An 8143-nucleotide genomic window follows, 5' to 3' on the forward strand; every position below is an offset into this window, starting at 1 on the left:
CACTCAAGCTCCGCACAATGTTCTCCTACTTGATTCACCGAAACTGCTTAAAACAACATAAACAATGAAAAATGAAACTGTGAGATACTCAACAAAATTGCCTAATGAACTATACTGTTATGCCTAGATAGAATAATATTATTGCTTACTGAGAAAAATTATGACAAAATTGCTCAATAAACTATACTGTTATGCCTAGATAGAATAACAGTATTGCTTACTGGAGATGAGGCGGAGGATGAGGAATAGACGGCGTAGTGGGGGTCACCATTGCCGCGGCCGCCTGCTCCTCGCCATTGGCGGTCTTGTAGTCAAGCGCCAGTGAACTCCTCCAGTGCGTGCGGAACGGGGACATTGACGGGGCCGTGCTCGTTGGGCACGGCGTCGAGGCTGCCGCCGCCCTCCTCCCCGCCGTGGCGCTGGGGCCGGGCGCCACCGCTGCACCCCCGTGGGGCTGCTGCGGATGGAGCAGCACGGCGGAGAGGCGGACAACACGCGGATCTGACCATTGCAGAAGAGCTCGTGGGCAGACGATATGGCAGCGTGCGGAGGTCGATGGGGAGCGGGAGGAGAAGTTGAAGTCAAAGTCGAGGAGGCTGGCCGCCAGTCAAAATCCCCAAATCCGGCCTAGCACCAAATCCCCAAAATCGTAACCCAAATCAGGCAGCCATACCTCAATCCGAGAGAAAGAGGAGGACAAAAACTGACATCATCACCAGCCGTTGACCACGACTCACCGGAGCTCCATGAACGAATCGGAGGAGAGGGAGAATGGGGCTCAGGAGCTCTGCGGGCAACGGGTCGGGTCGGGGTCGGGTGGAGAATCCACGGACCTGTCCCGAAACCCCAGAATAAAACCCGACCCAGACCAGAATTCTACTTCGGGTGAAAGTTCCACCCAGACCCGAAACCGACGAGTCCCCCGAACCTGACGGGACTCCCGAAACCTGACGAGAAGCCCCATGCCCCCATCTGCAGATCTGCTTGCTCAGCACCAGCGAAGGGGAGCAAGGGCGGTGGGGCCGGACAGGTGGAGGCGGCGCCCATGGAGAGGGAGGAGGTGTGCCGGCGCAGAGGAGGAAGGGAGGAGGTGGTGACCAGCTTGGTGCCGCCGGATCCAAGCCGGACACAGGGAGGAGGTGGCGGGGCACAAGGGTGCGGCGGACCAGTGGAGTGGAGCCGCGGAGGGGCGGCGGGGGTCGGACGGGTGGAGAGCGCCGACGGAGAGAGAGGAGGTGGTGCTGGTGCGGAGAAGGGAGGGAGGAGGTGGTGGCGACAGGCTTGGTACCGCTAGATCCAAGCCGAATAGGGACGAGGCGGCGAGGCACGGTGGCGCAGCGAACAGACGGAGTGGAGCCACGGAGGGGCGGCGGGGTTGGACGGGTGGAGGGCGCCGACGGAGAGAGAGGAGGTGGCGCCGCCACGAAGAAAGGAGGGAGGAGCCGAGGAGGGGCAGGGCGGCTGTGGCAGAGGGAAGTGGGAAGAGAAGGGGAAGGGAGTGATGGGCTGCGCCCTTGGGCTGGGTGGTCAAGCCGGTTTTGGCCACACGACAAGTGAGGGGGGAAGGAGGGGTGGGCCGTGTTAGTTCGGGCCCCCGATGGGCACCCGCGGGGGAGATTTCAAACCCAACCCCAACCCGCCCCGTTTTGAGTCCCCAAACCCGCAAACCCGCGGGGCGAAATCTGGACCTGCGCCCACCCCCGCCAGGTCTAAAACCCATGGGTTTCGGGTCCAGACCCGCCCCGTTGCCATCCTTAACCTAGGCCCGCAGCGCTGACGCCGTGGACTGCGCAGCCACCACCGCCTCCCGCAGCGCCGTGCACTCCGCCACGAACTCCTCGCCGCCCCCGCCTTCCCCCTTCTCCGCGCCAGCTTTCGCTTCACGAACCACCGCCATGGCACGGCCGGCGAGCGCGGAGGAGCAGCACAGGCACCGCCCCCCGGCGGCGGTGGGTCGGGGTCCTGGTCGTGGTCATCCATGGCGGGTCGCCACTGCATTCGGGAGAAAATGCTGGTTATGGTGAGTGGAGAAGAACGAGGGAGGGGAGGAGAGAAGGTTCTGTGAGACCCATGCACATGGGCTGAGCGGTGGAAAAAAATAAGTCGTCTCTCGGCGGACAAATAGGTACGTACGATTCAACAAAATTATGGCTAGCCACGTAGAAGTCATTACCATTTTTATAGTCCAACAAAGCCCATGCGCTATTTGGCCATTTACACACATTACAGCCATTCGACCCATTCCATTCCCATCACAGATATCCACATCCAGAATTGTTCAAAGAGATATTCACATCCAGAAATTGTTCAAAGAGATCTTCAGCCAAATTCATACATTAATGAATTAGAAATACATTTGTATTGCTCATAGTCATACACTACTCCTACGAAGCATAATATTAGTCTCCTAAACCAACATTTAACCACGTACAGACTAGATAAAAATAATAATGGGTTCACATATCCTAGGTGCAATGAAAAAGCTAAGTTCATTGAAGAATATATTGTCAGCCAAGTCTCAATCTTAACCAAACTTTTCCCTACCGGCAGCAACAAGCTCGATGATGTCCTTGGTACTCAGTCATGGTCTTCGATTGCTGTCCATCTTCAACTAGTGCTGCCACATAAGCTTCCATGTCATCCTAGTCCTAGCAATAAAAGGATCACAAAATTCTAGATATTAGTTTCAGGCTAAGGATACACAGTTAAATCAAACAAATGTGGTAAACTTTACAAATTATGGACTTAAGTCATGACAAGTATAGCTGTACCAACACATTTACTAAAACCAGTGAGAAAATTTCAACAATAGTTGTAGCACTAGGGGATAATAACATTGATAAGCCGGAACCTTGGAAGAAAGGGCGCCATTCCACTAGTAATTCCTACTTTGAAACTTATGGAGCTGAAAGAAATTTCTGTGCACATGATGCCATTCCTCCAGGACCTTATGCAACTTTGAAACTCATTGTACTGACTAAAGGTTAGTAACATGCACATTTATGTAGAGTTATAAAGCTGACACAGGATGCCATATTGCTTCAAACTGTCAACAAAATTTTCTTTGTAGTGTATCCTACCACTTAGTTTCTAACAGTTTTCTAGTGAGAATCAACACTAGACATCATTTGCACATAAACCAATTTTCAGTCATTTTCAGGCAAAGAAACACCAACATCCTAGAGACAATCCGGCAAAGGGAACGCAACCAATATTGACTGAAAACTACTGCACCAACAACTCACAATACAAACAGTGATAGGGAAATGCAGGCCGGCTCAACATGTACACGAAAAGGACCATACATGGACTATCTAGGGCCACCAAAAGATTTGGGAGGACCATTTCTAGATCTATCTAATATCACCTACAATTGGTTCAAGTTAGATCCGAAAGTAAAGTCTGCACAACAACATGAACATGCTGTAACACATGAATGTAGACAACTCACAGTAACAGATTGCACGCTATCCTGCGAGGTCGCAGCCAAAGCTTGCACTTAACAAATCCCCCCATCAATAACTTGCGCTCAATATCGGCGTTCAGCTAACACAGAATATTTTTTTTAGGAAGCTCTATATTAACAATGCAAGAGAAAGGATGTGACGAAGAAAAATTCAAAATGAGTTACCTACTGAGTGGAGGATGGCGCAGAGCTCTGAACCAGCACTCTTCCACCAGTTTTCAGCACCCGGCTAATTTCAGCAACCAACCGCTCCCTCAAGCTTTCCACATTTTTAATAACCGCATGAACAGAGCCAACAGATGCATCATGAAAAGGCAACTTCCCACCTGTTCCATGTCAACACAGTAGTTAGACACGAGTTTATGATGATAAGCCAAAATTCATATAGAGATATGGTATATATAGCGAAATACATAAATTTAAGTGTCCAGTACAGGCTACCAAACTTTGAAATACTAGCCATGTGGATGACCCATAAATAAATAAAAGAAAAGGCCAGTTCCAGTTCCTGATTGTGAAGCATAGATTACTGATACATGAATTCAGAAATTGAATCCATGAATGAAAGAGATCCATTTGTTTCCAGAAGTATAGCCGTAGCTTTCTATTGCTGGTTTTAAAACTATCTAGTATCTACCTCTCTCTCCCTCTTTGTTCCCCTACGTTTCCATTTGTGCTAATAATGGATAGGAAGACTCACCAATGAAAATCAATGGACTTAGCAACTAGCATATGAGGCACAGGCATAAACGTCAGTGCACTCCGGGCGCTTGGAGTTGGAGGTATCAATGGCCGGCAACGGCTGTGACGCACCTCCACTGCAGGAGCAGCCGGGGTGGAGGGGGCAAGAAGAAGAGCTCACCAAGCGCTTCGCACTGGGTGATGACGGCCACCTCCTCCTGCGAGACCTGGGCTGCGGCCGCCAAATCCGGGGGCTTCTATTCATCGCAGGTGCGATGGGAAGAAATCGAATCGCAGAAGCGCCGCCGTGCTCGCCCCAGCTTGCTCCCCCGCCTCCGCCTCCCGGGCTCCGGCGCCACCCCCAGCGCCTCCGCCGCCGCCCTCCGCCACCACCCTCCCTAACCTAGCTCGCCGTCGCACGCCGCCGTCTTCTCCTCGCCCCCGCCGCAGGCACCGGGCTTTCGCGCCGCCGTGCCCTCCGCCGGACGAACCGTCGCCATCGCCTGGCCGCCGCCACCGCCCCCGACCCCGACCCCCTCCTCTATGGCCGGCAACCATGGAGCCGCTCCACCCCCCAGCAAACCGGATCATAAGGCCGCCACCGCCCTCCACCACCCCGCCCGCCAGCGACCTCGCCGGCGGCCACTCCGCCCACCATCCACCCATTCCCGCCGCCACCCCCCCTCCGCCCTCCCCATCTGGAGGAAGAAGATGAACAGGGGAGGGGCTTCTGCGACGTGCCACGCAAATATCGCGTGAGCGATAAATAGATTTAGCGCCAAATCCCCCACCACCCGGATCGGCAGCGCCACCTCGTCCGTCACCGCCAGTGCCGCCGCCATGGACTCAGACGCAGACAACCAGCAGCCAAGCGAGACGAGAGAGGAAACTGGTGAAAACGACCCCCCACTGAGAAACCAATCGAGAAACCTGCTTCTTCAAGGGTTTCCCTGCGCCGCCCCCAGATGGATTGGATTCATCATATACAGTACCTGAGAAGAAGAAGAACAAGAACAAGAAGAGGCAGATCTGACAGAAGCGGCCGAGAAAAGCGTGGGTGCGGGAGCGAGCGCGATTGGGGAAGTAAAATTGGGATTTGGGTTCGTGGGTGATTAGGAATTGCAGCCTCCCTCTCGAAGCTTCCGGCCGCCGGGGCCAGGCCACTGCGCCGCCGGGGCCTAGGCCGAGCGCCCGCGCCGGGGCTAGGCTGGTCGGGGCCCCCGCGCCTGTGCCCGCGCCGGGGCAAGGCCGGGGCCGCCGCGCCCCCACTGGGGCCAGGCCAGTCGGGGTCACGCGCCCATGCCCGTGCCGGGGTCCCAGGACGAGCGCCCTCTCGCCAGCTCTGAGATGAGAGAGAGAGAGGAGAGGGTGTGTGAGATGAGAGGACAAGTAGGGCTCGTTTGGAAGCATGAAACCCCGTCGGGTTCCCTGTCCTTTCCACGGGGAGGATGTCCGCGTGGAATATTTTCACGGGCCAACTAATATGCACCTTTGGAAACCAGTTTTGAAGGGGTTCCTCGACCCAATCCCCGCGATTTCCAAGGGGAGACAACCCTGACGTCAGGAGGCCGGGCAGCGTTCCCCGTCTTATTCGCTCAGTCACCCTCGGCGCTCGCGACTCGCAGGCGAGACCGCCGCCGCCGCCCCTGGCATCTCCACCTCCACGGCTCAATGACCATCACCATCACGGTCACGGCCATCGCGACAGCTTCACCTACGCCCCCGCTTGCACCTCGCCGGCGACGACGTCAGTACTCTCCCCATCCCCCTCTGCTGCGTACATCTAGATCCAGGCATCTTTTTACTCCACGGGCACCTCCTGTTGTCGTTGTCGTCGCTTGGTTTCTGCCTTTGCTGGCAATAGGCTTCCATGAAGTGCAATTCTATCCCAAATTCCATCTTCATTTGGATTGGTAAGGAACCCTAGCTTTAAATTTCTGTACATTTGTTTCTTCTTGGATAGGAGAAAGCGGGGATTACTCATCTTATCTGCTTATTAGTATCCCCAAATCAAAACGAAAGCAGAAGTAGCAGCAAGATATGGCGCTTACAAGCATAAGAAGCAGTAAGATGCCTTACCGTGTTTGCTTTGACTATATCCCCTGAATTACTGGTTGGTGGCACCCTGCGTGGTCACTACTGGTTGAATTCTAGTTTCCCTGTGATCTCTTTCTTTGCTGCGAAACAGCAACGGGGAAGGGGGAACAGCACCCGGGAAAATCACGGGGATTCAATCTGCCACAAAAATTCCCCTCGGTGGTTTTGTTCCCAGGGTTAGTATCCCGTTGCTCCCAAACTAAGCCGTAGTGTGCAGGAGCAGGGAACTAAACACAGGGGGCCACCCTACTGATCACAACCATAGAGGTTGCGTTTGGATAGTGTGTGAGATAGGGAAATGGATAGGATATGCAAATGGTTACACCGAGGGACATAGAGAGATGTGATAGAGATAGAGATAGAAAAATGAGATATAAATCCAATTTATTGTTTGGCTATAGTTGGGTTAGGATTGGGTTTTAAGTGGGATCCGCATGCCTAAAAGACAAAAATAGAATTCTAGCTTTTTTTTTACACGCCGAGAGCACTCCGCCTAAAAGCATCTCTAACAGTCTCTAATAAACTATCGGTATTAGAAAAAGAAGTGCTCCATCAGTCTCCCAAAAATTCTACTCAATATTTTTTGATTTGTCTTAATATTTCCTTCCAAATCTCCCAATATAAAGGGAAACCCAAGACTGTCCCAATAAGACCCGTTTCCCTCCCGCGTTTCTTTTGCCCCGTCGTCTTTCCTCTCGCGTCCGAAGCTACGCCGCCGCTGGCACCTGCCCGCCGCCTAGTGTTCCCACCGGCCATCCCTCGACACCCAAAGCACCTCTGCAGATAGATCCCCCTCGGATTTGGCGCTCCGTTTGAGGTGGAAGCGGCCCTCGCCACTGCCGCGAGCAGCCTGCGCAGGAGGTTTCCGGGCGCCGCTGCTTGGGGCCTCGCGAGCAAGCGTTGCATCCTTTCCCGCTGGAGCAGCAGGTGAACGCCGCCCGCCGTGCTGCCCCCCACGTGAGACCAAGCCAAGGTATTGAAAAAAAAAACTTCTTTTGCATTATTAGAAAGATTTATTGAGAGACTGCAAAGCAACTTTTCCAATAATTCTAAAACTGCTATAGAGATATCTTTTAATATCAGTTATTGAAAAAAGATTATTACGGAACCGGAGATGCTCTAACCGTAGCCTTATCTATTCACAAAAGCGCACAGCCCCATCACAACCCCGCAAGGGTCCGGCGCGAATGCAGCGGGTGATCCCAACAGAGCTGCGCAGCGGGCGGCACGAGCTCCAGTGGATCGCAGCCAAGCCATGGGACCTCCCGTGTATCTCAAGTGAGGTGAGCAGTGAGCTGAATCTTCAGCGGCCCGCGTGCGAGGCGAGATGGCGAGATGCGCGTCCAGCTGCCTGCGCCACGAGGCATGCGGCGGCTTCGGCGGATCGTGCGACCAGCGTGCATAAATCGAGCTCCACAAATCAATCACAAGTCGAGTACACTACTACAGAAAGTTTAATCGAGGCGGGCATAACGGCTTAATCGAAACGGTTTTTGCATCCGCCTCGTACACAACCGTGGTCTTGACTGTGTCAGTTAATAGTTTAACCAAAATGATTTTTCTAACGTAACCGCCTCGGTTATTGAGTATTAACCGAGGCGGTTTGTTTAAAAAACCCGCTTCGGTTAAAACATATTATCCGAGGTGGTCGGTCATTATTTGCCCGCCTCAGTTAAGATTTTTCAAAATAAAAAAAACTTATTTCATTTCGAATTTGTATCTGAAAACGAATTTAAAAGCACATACAAATCAGAAAATACGTGTATGAAGGATAAACACATATATTAGATCCATTCATGTCACATACTGAGTGAATATATTAATTACATTCATGAATGTCACACGCTAAGCTCTTATATATTACATTCATATTCACATAATAGTTCACAAAATCACATC

General features: G+C 52.7%; 1 long non-coding RNA gene across 1 annotated transcript; it reads right to left on the reverse strand.

The window, feature by feature from the left end:
- Positions 1-2303: 2303 nt before the first annotated feature.
- LOC120680434 lies at positions 2304-6474 on the reverse strand. The gene is made up of 4 exons (XR_005677669.1): positions 6227-6474; positions 3632-3792; positions 3452-3546; positions 2304-2648 (listed from the first exon to the last, which is right to left on the reverse strand). It is a non-coding gene; the product is annotated as an uncharacterized LOC120680434 (long non-coding RNA).
- Positions 6475-8143: the final 1669 nt, after the last annotated feature.

Source organism: Panicum virgatum, chromosome 7N, assembly GCF_016808335.1.
Source record: "Panicum virgatum strain AP13 chromosome 7N, P.virgatum_v5, whole genome shotgun sequence".
In the NCBI taxonomy this organism is placed as follows: domain Eukaryota; kingdom Viridiplantae; phylum Streptophyta; class Magnoliopsida; order Poales; family Poaceae; genus Panicum; species Panicum virgatum.